Here is a 17,932-nt window from a genome sequence, read left to right as displayed (position 1 = left end):
TAACTATCTGTAAGAAGGTGTAGTCTCAATTGAAACGCTTTTTTTATATGGAGACAATAAAACCAATATAAAAAGTTCCTCATGGCTTACAGCATTGCTCCCCGAGCAATAATCTTTCCAATCAATATTGGAGTGCTTGCCATTTTGTCTGATTACGTCAAAAATTTTATCTTACCTGTCTCATCATACGTTTCAACTGAGAGAACCTTCTTACAGAGCACAAAATGGATCCGCTATTTTCATGTCTGCTGGTTTGGTCAGGAACATTTGCACTCTCATCCCGGGTTGCTCATCATGTTTCCTGTTGAGAAATGCAATCTCCCTCTGCCAACCCAAAATTAATGCGTTTCTTTAAAGTTTTTTCTTTTATGCAGACATATGATTAGCCTCATCCTCCAATTCCAATCGTGTAGTTAATAATGGCGTTTGGTATATTCCACTAAATTGGATTTCCATTTATATATATATATATTTTTTTTCTTTTTCGGAACGAAATATGGAAACTTTTGTCAATTCAGTCAATTATTCTGTTAACACAATTTGGATGCCATTATCACAATAAATCAATAGTACTTTGGAATTTGGTATCAAGCACTGTCTTTTCAGTGCTCCTAAATTTTGCATAGCAGATTTGTTTCTCCACTTCAAATTTCACGTTTGGAGTACTGCTGCTTTTACCATTAAAATTTCATTTGACTAAACAATTTTCCATAATTTTCATCAAAATTTGATTTCAAATTTCTAAATCATTTTCCACCTTGATATCTGATTGATTATATCTTGATGGTCGGCCAATTAGAAACACAAAAAGACAAACAATTTATCTAAATTTACCTAATAATTTGGATAAATGCCATTTCTGCATTGTTTTCATGTTTGATATCATTAATAATTTGGATGATTCTTAATACTTAAGTCTAAATCGCAAATCACTCTCATATTGCTAAAACAAATAGTTAAAGCTCTGGCTGAATTCCTATCCGCTCTAAGAAGGCGGTTTTATTTAAAATAAGAGCCATTTTCTGTGCTCACTATTACCTCAATTACAATTTAGGGAAAATAACCTTTCACTATGCATTTCCTAATATAAATTTTAGTGTTTAATAAAAGACCCATAATTTTTCACTAATATATCATAACACTATCAACTATCTCTGTCTCTCTTGTGGTAGTCTTTCCTGCCCTTTGTTTTTGGTGTGAAGGGAGCAGTAAACTGTATGGGCGTACCCCCCCCCCCCTCTCCTTTTGTTTGCAAAGAGTGTTTAGCTTGAGGGGGGTCCGCATCTGTGAAGGGGGGTTTCACCACCTTTTTTATCTATCTCTCCCCTTACTTTTGTTAACCATTTGTTTTGCTACCTCCTGTTTTAGTCGTGCGCTATCATGTCGTCGCTGTGCGCGGGGAGGGTTGCCCCCGCATTCCCTGGCTATGTGGCCCTCTTTGCCGCACGACCAGCAGGCCCCCTTTCCCCCCCCTCGTCGTCGTGCTCCCCGCTTGCGTGTGGAGCCTCGCACGAGGAGAGCTGAAGAGGGACCACTGTTTTTTTAACAGGCCTAATATAGTTATCTCTTCTCTTTTTTGTTTAGCTACTTTCTCAACCTCTTCTATTTGCCCTGCTATTCGCAACCACGCTTTGGTTTGATCATAACCTTGTTTTTGCATTTTACTTCGTTTTTTGTTACACGATTTTTCGATTTTTTGTTGTAGTTCACGGATATCTTTTATTATTAGTCTACCAGTGAACCCATATTTTTTTTTTACCCAATAACGCAAGGATTCCACCGCGTCGGGATCCTCTCTATGAACTATCTTCCAGTCTTTAGACGCAAGTTCCGAGAGGAATTCCTCTTTTTTACTTGTTTTACTTTGTACTTTACCCATTTTTGAATAAAATTTAGTCCCAGTGGGTCTTTGCACCTATAGTGCACTAACACTGGGTTTAGACAACAGGATGTCGATAAATTCCTTTAGTGGTAAACTCACTTCAACCTTTTCAGGCGGAGTTTCGCGTCTACATACATCCACTAGAGGTCGACATTTGTCTCCTGTTGTTTGATATGAGATACAAATCACCAAATGGTAAAATGTATTTCCAAACACACTTTTTGCACGTTCACTCCTTTTAATTCGCAACCAAGGCTCCGCAAACCTTTACAGAGTTTAATTAGTCTTTTGCAACTAAGGGTGTCTGTTACGCCACAAATTTCTGGTTATTGTTTGTTCAATACAACTTGGACTCCGATATCCTTTACAGAGTTTAATTAGTCTTTTGCAACTAAGGGTGTCTGTTACGCCGCGGATGTTTGTTGTTTGAATTTTACCTGATAGGGCTCTAGGATTCTCAGGGTTTTTATTTCTTAATTTTACAGAGTTTAATTAGTCTTTTCCAACTAAAGGGGTCTGTTACGCCTTCATTCATTCCTTTTTTCTCATTCATTCCTTTTTTAAATAAAATTCACTCACGATTCTCTGCGTCCTCGGTATCCCTTCAACCTTTGGACCCCAGCCCGTAAGGAAGAAACAGTCCTGGAAAAGGATCTTTATGCTGTGGCCACAGACTTTTCTGGATCTTGCTCACTTGCTGGGATCCTTAGGTGTCTTGGGATCCGGCTCGAAGGACCAATTAAATGTTGGGTTCAAACACCAGACATTTGTTTCACCAACCTGAAAAGAAGGAAATCACAGAGAATTTGAGTTAACTTTATTTAAAAAATGAGAGGTTCTCAGGACCGTTCGCGTCTCAGCCCTTCGAAACACTCTGAAGAAAATCTCCCCTCGCCTATTCTCTTATTGTGTTTTGGGAGTGTCCAAGTTACAGGAAGTTTCAAGCTGATCACAGGAGAGATAGTTCTCTCCCAGTAACAAAAGGTTCTTTGATCATGACCATATGCCCCTTCGAGATAACATCTTTACAGTCTTCTCGATATCTTGCAACCCTCACAAAACAGACAAACAGACAGGCGTCGGCCCCCCCTGGGTAGTTCCTCTTTGTTGAATAAGGTGAAAACTCCCCAGGGGCCCAAGACACTCTCATTCTATTAACTAACATTTCAACAGTCATAACAGAATCAGGATAACTTATATAAAATAATTCCAACAAGATGCTACAATAATAAACTGCCTCTCATGTCATGGCCACCTGGCTTTCTCGTATCTAGAGCTAATTATTTGCTCAATTTTCCTCGTATCTCGAGAATCTCGTAGGTAGAGCTGCTTGTATGTAGAGGTACCACTGTATACAGTAGCACCTCTACTTACAAATGCTTCTACATACGAGCAATTCCGGTTACGGAAAGCCTAAATGGGAAACCCTTTCTCCAAAATACAAAAACAATCAGATTTATAAATCATCCGACAAATTGAAACATCCCCTAAAACGTAAACAATCTTCCTGTATTTTTTTTTTTTTAATATTGTGCTAGTTGCTTTCCCATTGGGTGTTTCCCAACACCTCATCTCATTCGCTAGAAGGAAGCTGCGTCACCCTGATGCTAAAAGCAAAGTTAGTGCGCTGTAGGCAGATGCAAGAGCCAGCTTGTATGGGGTGAATTCCTGAGTCGTGTGCCTTAGACCAGGGGTCGGGAACCTTTTTGAAAGAGAGAGCCATAAACAATTCCCATTTTCAAATGTTATTCCTTGAGAGCCATACTCACAATTTAAAAGTCAAAATACATGAAAATGTGCGCATTTTTTTTGTCATTTTACCACTTTTAAAGTATAAAAAGTCTCTGAATTCCTTTGACAACACTGCTACGCTGTTGCTAATCAATGAATATCAATGAGGTCAATGAGTATCAATGAGAGAATGAATGCAGAAGACTCAAATCATTGCCACAGTTCCGACGCGATGTTCCTATTGGTCCGTTCGGGACTCGGCTCCCTCACCAGCAGTTTCCATATTTTAGCTCAGAGCCATATGCACCCATCAAAAGAGCCACGTGTGGCTCCCGAGCCATAGGTTCCCTACCCCTGCCTTAGACCCTCGTTCATCAGGTGAGTTGTTTTTCTGAGCGTGGGTAACATAATTTTAAGTTGCTTAGTTGTGTTTATGTCTACGCTAGCTGCCACTCGCAATTCCATCCCATTGAAAAATGTCTATGTATATATTTTATACAAAGTAGTATACTCTTTTTAAGGGGTTTAGGGGATAGTATTAAAGATCGTAGAACAAATTGGGCTAATTAAATGTAAAATATGCTTCTTTTTCCATAAACAATACAGGTCACAAAACCACTACTGTAACCAGTAGAGATACCACTGCGAGTCAGTCAGGTTTCTGAGATCAATGCCTTCAATATCCATATTCCATGGATCCCAATGTGCTAAACAAAATGGTGGTTATTTCAAGAACAGAAAAACATTTATTATCTGAACCACTAATCCTCACAAGGGTCGGGGGGGGGAGGGGGGTCCTTGGCCTATCCCAGTTAACTACGGGCACCAGGCGGGGAACACCCTGAATCGGTGGCCAGGCAATTGGAGGTCACAAGGAGACAGACAACCATTCACACTCACACCTAAGGGTTATTAAAAGAATTCAACCAGCCTAGCCACAACCAATCAGAAGTCAGAATGAGGGCAAATTCTGATTACCTGCTTACTGTCGTCCAATTACATTCTACTCAAGTATATCTATGACGTCTGGAAGCTCATGAGTCGGTTTCCGTTTTACAATCAGATTCAATTTGAAGCATGAAATATCTCCATTGATTAGCAAATGGAAAATAGAACAGCATAGCATCCACGTGTTAGTACTAAATGTGAACAAATATCAAACAGGGATTCAATTTTGTTGCGCACCACTTATTATGATTGGACAGGAATTACCCAATCAGAATTTTGCCCCTGTATCCTGGTTGGTTGAGAATAGTGGCAGACTTGTAACATGAAATGAATCGAAGTGAAGTGCGCATCACAAGTAAGGGAAATCTGTGTTCTATGTGGATGAGAAAGACATAGCGAGCGCAAGATAATTGTGAATTTATAAATGTAAAAAAAATGTTCTTTTATACTTGAACACCTTTTCCATACGTGGAATTTCACATTACACTTATGAAATTGTGGCATGAATCTAACGCCATACTTTCGCACACTTGCCTTGTTTGGCGTTAGCACCTCAGATGTTCTCAAGGAAGTGGGAGGGGCTCATAAGAAGGCTTGTGGGGGTGATAATGAAGCTCACACCTTGTCAGTGCAGATTGTCAGCCGGGAGGGACGAAAAGAGTGAGGGAGGGAGTGAGGAAGCCATAAAAGCAGGTAGAAAACATGTTGGAGTGGTTGTATTACATCCCAGCGTCATTTATACCCAATTATTTGCAATGGAAAGTATCAAAGTATTGACACTAGATATGTCCCAGATACAAACATTTTATTGGAAAACGGGCCCGATCACATAATTTTCAGTGAATCGGAATTGGGTAAAAGCAATTGGGGTTTTAAAATGTATTTATCTCTTTTTTAGTCCATTGGTAACTCGACTTATGAAATTAACTCATTCCAGAAGTGGTCTCTTAACTTGGATTTTTCGAAAGTCATAGCATTATTTTACAGTGAATTATATATAATGTATGTATGTTTCGTGTAACACGCTTATTTATTAATTTATTCTTTATCATTTATAATCCATTTTTTCACGTCTACAATGTATTTTCTGTGTCTGTGTTTTCACCTTCTTGCTACTGCAACAAAATGAATTTCCCAAGTACGAGAGGAATGAAGTTTGATCTAATCTAATCCAATCTAAAAAAGAGAAAAAGGATAACACAATTTATTAACCTATTAAAATTAATAAAATATGCAAAAGCATTATTCAATGGGGTGGAATGGTGAGTGGCAGCTGAGTGAACAAACGTACACATGCCCGTAAACAACTATGTTATGCACACTCAGAAAATCCATACCCCATTATTTGCAATGGAAAGTATCAAAGTATTGACACTAGATATGTCCCAGATAAACATTTTATTGGAAAACGGGCCCGATCATATAATTTTCAGGGAATCGGAATTGGGTAAAAGCAATTGGGGTTTTAAAATGTATTTATCTCTTTTCTAGTCCATTGGCAACTCGACTTATGAAATAAATTCGCTGCAGAAGTTGTCTCTTAACTTGGATTTTTCGGAAGTCGTAGCAATATATATATATATATATATATATATATATATATATATATATATATATATATATATATATATATATACATATATACACATATATATACACATATATACATATATATACATATATATATATATACACATATACACACATATATACATATACATATATATACATATATATATATACACATACACACATATATACATATACAATATATATAATGTATGTATATTTCGTGTAACATGCTTATTTATTCATTTATTATCCATTCTTTTTTACGTCTACAATGTCTTTTCTGTGTCTGTGTTTTCACCTTCTTGCTACTGCAACAAAGTGAATTTCCCAAGTACGAGAGGAATGAAGTTTGATCTAAACTAATCTAAAAAAGAGAAAAAGGAAAACACTATTTATTGAGCTATTAAAATTATTAAGATATGCAAAAACATTATCCAATGGGGTGGAATGGCAAGTGGCCGCCGAGTGAACAAACGTACACATGCCCGTAAACAACTATGTTATGCACACTCAGAAAATCTCAAGAAACAATTCCATGACGAACGAAGGTACACCAATCAGGAAGTCACCATCGGTCAGAGCTGATTAGCCATGGTCCCGGAAAAAGATTCAAAAGGGCTCAGGAAAAGGGTTTTTTTCAGACGGTTACCCGCATACTTTACCAGTGGTTGCTACCTTTACCGTAACGGCGGTGGTATCTTCCGTTTGGAATGATTGATCGGTTGTCATCGTCAATGGCCGCGACGACGTCCACAGACGGGCACGCATGCAATGATTAAATGAAAAAAAATATCTAAACAACACACTTGGCGTAGCAAATGCATACCCAGGCGGTGTTTGTGGAGCTGCGCGGCTGTGCTGGCCGGGTGCCGCGGCCCATCTGCGGCTGGCGCGCGCCGCTAATGGCTAACGGCGCCTTCTTAGGCCGGCGCCGGCGGCCAAACGGCCAAATGGCTAAGCGCAGCAATCTCCCTCACTTGCACAAAAGCAGAATGTTGCTTCCTAGCAGGCGAGAAGTGGTGAGCGGTCCTTCTGCGCAAGGCCTCCCCAGCTAGCGCCGCGGCAGCTGGGGGTTCGGAGGTCCAGCAGGTCAGTGCTGTGACGGGCCGCCATCTGCGGCTCAGCTGGCGAAATGGCTAAATGGCTAAAAAATAAAATAACAAAAAAGAAACACATTTTTATATTCATCATGGTGCCCTCTTTTATTTGCCTCTCAGCTAAAGATAGCTTTAGCAATAGGGGTGCAATGAGTACCAAAAAGAAAAACTGTTATTTTGGTGAAACTTTAACTGGTGTAAAAATCTACTCAAAGTAAAGATGAAAAAGGAGCTGATTGAAAATATACTGAAAGAAAAAGTTTTGACATAAAGTTGATACCCATGATTTGCATTGTCGGGCTGCACAAAGTAAGGCGGTGGGTCGGATCTGGCTCCCGCCCCACCAATTTGACACCCGTGACGGTACGCGGTCGATTGGTCGCCGGTCTTTTGGTCGCCGGTCTTTTGGTCGCCGGTCTTTTGGTTGCCGGTCTTTTGGTTGCCCGGAAGGTAAGTGATAATTACCATTGAAATCGTTGCTCAAATTCCCTAAATACAAACTGTGAATTACTATTTATTCATACTTAATGCCCTAGTAATTATTAGGCTAAAGAAAAGCTCCAAATTTCCCGTACTTTTATTGTTTTTTGTTGGAGAACTTGTTAAGACCCTGCCTGACTGACGTAGCTTCTTAAAGGGACAACGCATGGACATACAAACTCTTATACACTGACACATCGGCTCAGTGAAATTGCTCATGGCCATTGTTGGCTTTTATTGATGCATAGACCGTGTTGTTTTATCTTGTTTTGTCGCCGGTCTTTTGGTCGTCGGTCTTTTGGTCGCCGGTCTTTTGGTCGCCCTGACCACGACAATGGGCAACCAAAAGACCGCGACCAAAAGACCGGCGACCAAAAGACGGCGACCAAAAGACGGCGACCAAAAGACCAGCGACCAAAAGACCGGCGACCAATCGACCGCACACGCCTGTGACGTAGGTGGCCCAGAGGTAAGATCAGGCCCAAAAAATCTGACCCGACCCAACCCGGCCCGCGGGTCCAAAAATCCGACCTGGACCGAACCCGAGGAATTAACTTGATTTGCAGGCCCGAGGTCGAAGCAAACCCGAAATGTCATATTTTATTTGTGAAGACTCGGGACTCCCGACCCGAGTCGGGAGGAGGAAGGGGGATTTATGATAACAAATTGCAGCCTTTCTTTTCTAACAAAATCTAAGTTAAACAAGACTGTATAATACCGCTGCGTGTTTGTCTTTTCAGTTCGCCTGTCTTTAGTTTATCCTTAAATTCTTGCGGCGTTCACGTGACGTGCGCGGAGCATGCTTTGGTTCTGCGGCTCCGCCTCCAATTGCAGTTACATTACAGCACCTTCTGTGTTTTATCCAAAATTCCAAATGATTTATTTTTTAACAAGTATTCCTTAGTTTAATATGCACACATCGTTTTAGTATACATTTTTATTAACATTTTTATTTTTTTTATTTTTTTAAAGTCAGCAAGAGAGAGCACACATCGTTTTAGTGTAGTAATTTTTTTTTCAGTGAGAGAAAAGCCGGCCTGACTCGTCCTGAACCCAAAGTAATGATTGACATTTTAGGCCCTACCCGACCTGAAGTTCGAGTCTGGTCGGGTTCGGGCTTGGCCTTGGGCTCGGGCTCAAGGTCTCACCTCTACTTCCTATTAATTTTCATTTATGGTTCATTTTGGGTCACTGGCTATTGGTTTTGGATCACTTCCTGTACTTTTGAGGGCATTCCAGGCTACTTTCCTTTACATTTTTGCTATTTTCATGTTATTTGTGGGGGATTTCTGGGTGACTTCCTGTTCATTTGCCACTTACTGTTGATTGTAAGTCATGTATGGCTGATTTTCATCTACATTTTAGCTCATTTTCTAATGATTTTGGGTCACTTCTAATTCTTGGATTATCTCAGGGTAACCCTTTTTATATTTTGGATAGCTTCATGTTGGTGCTAAGGCATTTCTAGTTCACTTCCAGGTAATTTTTTAGGCCTTTCCACATAAATTCCTATTTGTTTCATGTGATATGGTTTGTGGGTGGATTTCTGGGTGACTTCCTATTCATTTGCCACTTACTGTTGATTGTAGGTCATGTATGCTTTATTTTCCTTTACATTTTAGCTCACTTTCTAATGATTTTGGGTCACTACTTGTACTTGGATTATCTCAGTGTAACCTTTTATACATTTTGGGTCAGGTTCGGGCTTAAGCTCTTACCTCTAAGGAGGCCTACCTCTGAATATTCATCTTTCAATGCCATTAACGGTCCACAAGGCTAATGAACATTTTTTCGTTTCGATTGGACGTCTAGGACGGTAAATGAGAGCCAATGAGTTAACCAGGAAGTGACCCGAAAATGCACCAATATGAATAGGAAGTGAGCAAAAATCCACAGGAAGTGACACATGAAGGACAGAGGAAAGCATCCACACGTAATTTGTGCATGCAAAGTGTGACTTTCTCATGTTGTTTCACTTTCTCCTAATAATAGTTGTGAGTGAGTGAGTTGCCAACACACTTGTAAAGTTGCAATCTGAAGCATATGCAACCCAATCTGTTGCCTTATTTATTGCAAACGTTTCACGCTTCATGCTCTGCTGCGGCGTGACTCTAATTAACGCATCATTAAAAGCGTAATTCACATCATTATCCTTTCGCAGTTCGGCAGCCAAGCGACGAGGCGGCGCAAGAAAAAAAAAGAAGAAAATGTGTCTGTGAAGAAGCCAATTATGGAAGAAAAAAAAACACCCAAGTACTTGAGCCACCATATTAACTGGTTCTTTAAATCTATTGAGCCAATTACTACGACCTTCATTATTATTGTTATTCAAAGTGCAACTGAAGGCAACAGAGATCAAAATCAATTTGGGCAGGTAGAGATTATTTGTCAAAATTAAGTCAATCAATAATACAGACATTATTGTGAGGATGCTTTGTAAAGCTGTAAATTTCATACATATTTTTATCATCCGCTGTTTTCGGCACACCGCACACCCAACGCGAGTCGATCAATTCACGCCATTCCAGCGTCGAAACGTTCCAAAAATTCCTGCCAAACAGGCTCTTTTGAATCCCGCTCCTAAAATTCAATGTTGTGCCAAAAACATAAAATGAACCCCATTCAAATATTTTTAATAATACTACTTGCTCTGCTACTGTATTTTAGATTCACATAATTCAGACATCAAAACAGTTATAACTTGAAAGGCCCCCAAAAATGTTAAGCCAAATTTTTGGGGGGTGGAAACGTCCAATTGAACCAAGTTTTGTCAAAAAACTTCCTCAAGCAAGTTATAACTGACTCATTTGATTTCCAACGGCACATTAAACTCAAGTGTTCAATTCATTCCTATTGATTTACCTCAGTTCTTCAATTGCCCCAGAATAAACAGAAAGTGACCTAAACAATGCAAGAAATGACACTAGAATTCCTCAAATCGACAGAAAGTGCCCCTGAATCAACAAAAGTGACCCATATCACATGAAATAAATAGGAATTTATGTGGAAAGGCCTAAAAAATGACCAGGAAGTTAACTAGAAATGCCTTAGCACCAACATGAAGCTATCCAAAATATAAAAAGGGTTACCCTGAGATAATCCAAGAATAAGAAGTGACCCAAAATCATTAGAAAATGAGCTAAAATGTAGAAGAAAATCAGCCATACATGACTTACAATCAACAGTAAGTGGCAAATGAACAGGAAGTCACCCAGAAATCCCCCACAAATAACATGAAAATATCAAAAATGTACAGGAAAGGAGCTTGGAATGCCATCAAAAGTACAGGAAGTGATCCAAAACCAATAGGAAGTGACCCAAAATGTGCAGGGAATTACCCATAAATGAAAATTAATAGGAATTAAAGGTGAGATCTTGAGTCCGAGCCCAAGCCCGAACCCGACCCGAAATTCAGGCGGGGTTGGGGTCGGGTCGGGCTGGTATTCTCTCTCACTGAAAAAAAGTACTATACTAAAATGATGTGTGGTCTCTCTTGCTGACTTTAAAAAAATAAAATAAAAAATAAATAAATGTTAATAAAAAATTATACTAAAATGATGTGTGCATATTAAACTAAGGAATACTTATTATAAAATAAATCATTTGGAATTTTGGATAAAACACAAAAGGTGCTGCAAGAAGTTGAGGATAAACTAAAATCGGGAGTCCCGAGTCCTCACAAATAAAATATGACATTTCGGGTTCGCTTTGGGCTCGAGCCTGCAAATTGAGTTAATTCCTTGGGTTTTTGGACCCACGGTTAGGCATTTGGACCCATGGGTCGGATTTTTTCGGCCCGATCTTACCTTTAATGGGTACTCGGACGTTTGGTCGCCCGGACGTTTGGTCGCCCGGACATTTGACAACATGACAGAGAGTTTACTGTTGAAACCAGCTCTCAAAATTATATTCACCCAGGCGACCAAACGTCCGGCGACCAAACGTCCGGGCGACCAAACGTCCGGGCGACCAAATGTCCGGCGACCAAACGTCCGGTCACGCCTTTAATGTACAGTAATACCTTGACATACGAGTGTCCCAACATACGAGAAATTTGAGATACGAGGAAAATCCCGAGCATATTTTTGCCTTGAGATGGGAGACAAATGTGAGATACGAATATACCGGATGGTTCACGATACAGCCGTCCAGGTGGCCGAGTATGCGAGAGGTTGCTTAAGAGAACAGCATCACTCTGTCTTTCTCGCCCTGAAAAAGACACCAGCGAAATCCTTCAAAGCGAGTTGTGGCTGGTTCGATAATTTTAAAGAACGAACTGGGATACACTCGGTTCTGAGGCATGGACAAGCCAGGAAGTTCCGACTCGAAGGCCGCGGTGGAATACATTAACATGTTTGCCTCGATTATCGCAAAAGGTTTAAATTTAGTGTAACGTAAGATTAAAACTTATTTTTAAGTGTGTGTATAGTAATCTAAGTTCATTTCAGTTAAATTTAAAGTTTGTTACAGCCATCTTGCCGTCACGTCTCTTTCTCGTCCGCGTTAAGACGCTCCCGTCTGTCTGTACTGAATAATGTCACATTTTTGTATTGAAGATCATAACATCTAGACCAGGGGTGTCAAACTCATTTGGCATCGTGGGCCACATACGGCCTAGGGAGATGTCAAGTGGGCCGGACCATTAAAATTATACCATGCTCTGCTATAAATAACCCAAATATCATGTCTTTTCTTTGTTTTGGTGTAAAGAAGCACAAGAACATTAGGAAAATATTGAAATTTAATGAACTATCCTTTTTCAAAACATTTCATGAAACACCTCATATTTCCTTAGACAAGGCCTGATCGAACCTCCTTGGGGGCCAGTTGCGGCCCGCGGGCCGTATGTTTGACACCCCTGCTTTAGCCAAATGAATCCCAATTGAAAAAGCATATCCAAGTATGTAACCTTAGAAGTCAAAAACAAACACTGAAGTGCATGTCACCGCACTGTTCATAATGTGCAATATTGTATCTTAAAGTATTAAAGCCCAACCAAAAAGTATTTACAGTAAGTTATTATGAAAACTATGGATTTGTTTTGAAGTATTAATGCCCAACCTAAAAGTATTTGCAGCCCCAGCCCCCTGACTAATGCACTCTATGATGAAAACGATGTCTTTTTTTGTGTCTATGTGCAATAGGCGTGGCCGAGGCGTGGCTGTGGTCAGACTTCAAAAGACCGCCGCCATCGCCGCCATTTTGAAAAATGGCGGATGAGCCGGAGGCTGGGCGCGTTGGACTGCTGAGCTGCTCAGAATTGACGATTTCCTGAAGAAAGACCCGACAAACGTCTTCCAGGACAATGCAGCGCGTTCGGTACTTTGTCTTTTGGGGATTTCGTAGCCCCAGTTCTCATTTCAAGAGTGCTTTTTGACGGGAACGTGCTTCATTGGCGTGATGTAGCCCCGACGTGGATGCAAACACAAATGTTTGCTAGCAAGTTGGCTACATTGCGTCACCTATTGCTCTTAATGTTTAAAAAGAAACCCTTCCATTGTGTGTTTCAGTCTCTCAACGAGGACAGACTCCTGGGAAACATCAAGAATGTGGCCATAACGGCCAAAAAGGAGCAGTTTGTCGGCAAAGTGAGTCTTTAATAGCTTCTAATTCCTCTACCCGTGTAATTGGATTGGATAACTTTATTATTCCCGTATTCGGGAAATTTTGTTGTCACAGTAATGTTTAGATATCAGTGACCAGTGTTCACGGCTTTCCTAAATTAGTTTGTTTAGCATCATGATACACTCCAATTTTGAATGAAGACACTTTAACTGGGTTGGCGTTGATTTTGTAATAGCAAGATCCTGTGTGGGTAACTCACACTCACACTAGTGCCATCAAGTGGAGGTGTAAGGAATAAACAGTACACTTCTAGAATACGTATATACCTTTGCCCTTCCCTTTCCTAAAAGAAGACTTCAGGGCTTGGACCTTTTGATTTTTAATTGTGGTTTTGACAAAACCTAAGCGAGACATTCATTCAACCGTAGCGCAGGGGTCATTTTTGACTCGTTTAAACAACCATTTTTCCTCCGTCTAAGAGCTTTGTGAGACGTACCGTATTTTCTCGAATTAAACGCGCACTCGAAAATAACACGCAGGTAATTTTGGGCCAAAAACATCTGGAAAAACGCAGTAATCGAATATAGTGCACACCTAAAATTTCCCGCTGACGAAAATCAGAAATCTTACCTTTTTTTCTTCGTTTCACGATTGTTTTGTTCAAAACCGGATAGAGAAATCTTCAGGTACGAGCGTGTCGAGTGTCGTGCAGTTGGTGGAGTTATGCGTTTGAATTTTAGGACAATAGATGAAAGGTTATATGGAGGGGGTTTGGTGAGGGGTATTGATTTTTAGGACAATAGATGAAGGGTTATATGAAGGGGGTTGGGTGAGGGGTATTGGTTTTTAGGACAATACTGTGAAAGTTTTAGTTGATTATTATGTGAAAAGGGATACACAGAGTGGACAAACATATCATGTAGACATGTTATATTGCAATACCTTTTAGACTTCCTTGAACATTGACTACATTTCAATTGACAATACCATGTTTTAATTCAAATATCTATTGTCATTCTCAAACAAGAAAAGGAACATACAAATTGAATAAATAAATGATTTGAAGATATGCACAATGGAAAAGACTATCACATGTAACAAGGGAATGTACTGCCCCCCGCTGGACATATTTCTAAATACAAGTACGTACTACACTACAATGTAGTATTCTACTTTCCAGCTTATTAATGCAGGATTGTGATGTTTGTGAGGCTTGACGATCTTTAATATGCGTGTATTTTGAATTCAAAGTCGGAAATTGCACAATGTCCGTGCGTCAAAGTGAGTTTGACAATGCTTTTTTCGATCGAAAATTTGTAATTTATTTTAGTTATTGATTATAACACGCACCCCATCTATTGGAATTAATTATATAGCAAAAATCTGCGTGTTATATTCGAGAAAATACAGTATTTTATTTTTTTGATTGAATGGGAGTCATTTGTGCATCAAAATGGTTAAATAAGCAATGACAGAATCATGCTGTGGTGTTTTGCAGAGGTTTAAAGCCACGGAGATGGTGGAAGCTGTCCAAATCTACAAGACCAAAGAAGTCGTGTATGACGTAAGACCTGTTTTTCAGGTTATTTGATTTATTATTTTCATGTCATGTGTACTAAAAATACTCTATTTTGCTTCTCTTCAAGGTCCACCCAAGTTTACCAAATCAACGCTAAAGAAAGGTGACTTTGGAGCGTGGCACAGCCTTTGACACCAACATCTTGAGGGCCCCTATCCAGTATGTTTTCCATATCTCCCACCACATCTGAAAAGAGAGATGGGTCCTTCTGATGTTGGTAAAACCTAACTTAGTATTATTGTTTTTTGGTCAAATATTTTGACCTAACTGGCCCCCAGTCTATTTTTTTTTAATGTTGGACTTAGTCTATTGTGCTTTGACCCTTTTTTCTCCCCAGAATTCCATCCAGTGCCAAGAAGAGATTCATCAATGGAAACACCACCTCATCTTTAAATGCTGGATGACCTATGTGAACTTCTCAATTACCCCATTTTGTGGGAAAATAAAACCTTTCAAATATACTCATGTATTTTTCTTCATAGAACTACCAAAGGCATGCAAGCAACATGACATTTTAGAATTTTTATTCAAAGAAATACATTTGCACACTTAGCATCACATTGCTTGGCATAGTTGGTGTTCTCCACCTGTAGACAAAAGCAACACGAAAAAAAAAAAGACCATTGAGGGTCTTGGGTCTTTTTTTCTCCAAGTGTTTTAACAAAGACAAATGACACTCAAATCTCTTTTATTGAAATTTCTGATTAAAAGAAATCCTCCTCACCTTAGGGATCGGGACATCACCTATAAAATAAGGGGGTTAGTAAATTGCAACCTTTAGTCAATAAAATAATGTGAGATTGGAATGTTTTGACTTGGATACATTACAATATAACCCGGAAATAAGCTGCTTCCGGTAGCCAGCGCTATCGCATTTCGATCTTAATCCATATGAAATACATATGCGTCTGACGAAATAGTGCGTGCTTTGTGTGTCTAAAATACAGAAATAGCACTCGTTACTGACACTGCGGCGTAAGAAACGATGCGCCAAATAGGCGTGAAAATACGGTATTAACCTCAGAGCAGAGTTCAGAGACGATGCATCATCTTCAAGTGGGCAACCTGGGAAGATCACCTGGTCCTCCAGGGTCTGGACATCACCATGGACCTGGTGCATGCAAAAAAATAGAGCAAAAGTTATCATATACAGAGACTGGAGATTCAACAGATAGGTTTAGGTGGGTTTTGGGGGGGGGGGGGTTAATTAGTATTACCTTGATACCTTGGCCCAGTCTCCTCTCCCCTCAAGGGTGTGCATGGTTCTGGACACACGGGAACAGCTTCATCTTGATTTAACCAAGCTATTTGGGAAGTGCAAACAATTATTACAGGAAAGAGAAATCTTAAAGTAAATGATCACGATAAAGAATGAAAATAAGTTAGTGAGTGCTCGGTGCTAATTTCCCCTTTCCAGACAAAGCGATTCAATATACAGACTGATGTTAAAAACTAGGAGAAAGTCGGCTTAACCATTTTGGTATCAATGATTTTTGTTTAAAACAGAATTACAAATTGGAAAAGGGCGTTTAGCAATCGCAGTGAAAACTATCATTACATTCAACACACCTTCACCTGGCAAACTGACCGTTGATATCTCGGCTTTGTTTGATAAAATGAAAAGTCTTCCCCCACGACTCAATAATGGAGAGAATACGGACAAAATACTTTTGAAGTCAAATGTCGTGAGGCTAATGCTAAGCTAGCTAGTGACATGCCAAGGAGCCCATACTTCAAATGTCGACGGTGTGTTCGACCTGGCAATAAACTAACAGATTTGTTGGCGTTTTGGCTCAATTGATTCCTAAAAAAATCTCCCGGTAGGGTGTTAAAAATGCACATAGGCCAGTAAATTGCTCTAGTCTAGGGCTTACCTCGTTTGGGTGCTAGTCGTTCAACCGACGGCATGGAAATGGCTGCGCCAAAGGGCGAGATGCTGCGCAGGTGCATAATTTAAGCACATGCGTCACCAATGGGCGTAACCACGCCCATAGGAGGTGATTTGTCCTCCCGACTCAATGACCATGTTTGGAAGATGACGTACTATAGTCGCCATTTTTGTAGTCTTGATGCTGTAAAAGAGTGTGTTCGTTTTTTTTTTTATATATATAAAAAGCCTTACTTTGCATGGTCATTTTAAAAAAATAAAAATCCTTACTATACATGGTCATTTTTTAAAGAAAAAAGCCTTACTATACATGGTCATTTTTTACAAATTAAAAAGCCTTACTATATACTATGTCGTATTTTAAGAAAAAAAGCCTTACTATACTATGTCGTTTTTTTTAAAGAAAAAAAGCCTTACTATATACACTATGTCGTTTTTTAGGAAAAAAACCTTACTATACTATGTCGTTTTTTAGGAAAAAAGCCTTACTATACTATGTCGTTTTTTAGGAAAAAAAAGCCTTACTATACTATGTCGTTTTTTAGGAAAAAAGCCTTACTATACTATGTCGTTTTTTAGGAAAAAAAGCCTTACTATACTATGTCGTTTTTTAAGAAAAAAAGCCTTACTATACTATGTCGTTTTTTAAAGAAAAAAAGCCTTACTATATACCAGGGGTGTCAAACTCATTTGGCATCGTGGGCCACATACGGCCTAGGGAGATGTCAAGTGGGCCGGACCATTAAAATTATACCATGCTCTGCTATAAATAACCAAAATATCATGTATTTCCTTTGTTTTGGTGTAAAGAAGCACAAGAACACTAGGAAAATATTGAAATTGAATGAACTATCCTTTTACAAAATATTTCATCAAACACCTCATATTTCCTTAGACAAATGTGCAATTGACTTTTATCATTCACAAATATGCATTGCAACTGATCCCACTGATTGTACAAAGGCACAAAACTTTAATTGGTACTGAACAATATAGTCATGCACTTTAAGATTAAATGAGACTTTTAAAGAAAGGAATTTTTAAACCACTTACACATACGCATATAAAATCTAAATGTAATCCCTGCGTGCACCTTACAAACTAAGGAGAGTGATTTTAAATGTGTAATGAAGAAAGTGTTCGCCTGTCCTGTAAATCTGTAAACTTCATACATGAAACATACATACACA

The 17,932-nt window shown here is 39.3% G+C and overlaps 1 protein-coding gene and 1 long non-coding RNA gene across 8 annotated transcripts in view; one reads left to right on the top strand and one right to left on the bottom strand.

Annotated features, from left to right (window-relative positions):
• Positions 1-15,315, top strand: part of emx3 (empty spiracles homeobox 3) — a 28,376-nt gene extending 13,061 nt beyond the window's left edge. The window contains exons 4-8 of one of the 5 annotated variants that reach the window (XM_077609139.1): positions 12,855-13,029; positions 13,221-13,298; positions 14,774-14,839; positions 14,922-15,013; positions 15,192-15,315. The gene's annotated coding sequence lies outside the window, so the exon portion shown is untranslated. Of the gene's footprint in view, positions 1-12,854; positions 13,030-13,220; positions 13,299-14,773; positions 14,840-14,921; positions 15,072-15,191 lie in introns of all 5 variants that reach the window. The other 4 variants (XM_077609138.1, XM_077609136.1, XM_077609137.1 and 1 more) reach the window with 4 other exon arrangements.
• A 48-nt stretch (positions 15,316-15,363) lies between these two features.
• LOC144082191 (uncharacterized) lies at positions 15,364-16,878 on the bottom strand. Of its 3 annotated transcripts, none has more exons than XR_013303183.1 (5): positions 16,729-16,877; positions 16,072-16,158; positions 15,683-15,965; positions 15,579-15,598; positions 15,364-15,441 (listed from the first exon to the last, which is right to left on the bottom strand). It is a non-coding gene; the product is annotated as an uncharacterized LOC144082191 (long non-coding RNA). The 3 variants fall into 3 exon arrangements; XR_013303184.1 differs by lacking the exon at positions 15,364-15,441 and having other exon boundaries at positions 15,556-15,598; positions 15,683-15,790; positions 15,874-15,965; positions 16,729-16,878; XR_013303182.1 differs by lacking the exons at positions 15,364-15,441; positions 15,579-15,598 and having other exon boundaries at positions 15,616-15,965; positions 16,729-16,871.
• Between the last annotated feature and the right edge of the window lie 1,054 nt (positions 16,879-17,932).

This window comes from Stigmatopora argus, chromosome 9, assembly GCF_051989625.1.
Source record: "Stigmatopora argus isolate UIUO_Sarg chromosome 9, RoL_Sarg_1.0, whole genome shotgun sequence".
NCBI lineage: Eukaryota > Metazoa > Chordata > Actinopteri > Syngnathiformes > Syngnathidae > Stigmatopora > Stigmatopora argus.
Note: the sequence above shows the minus strand (reverse complement) of the source record. Positions and strands in the feature narration are given on the sequence as shown.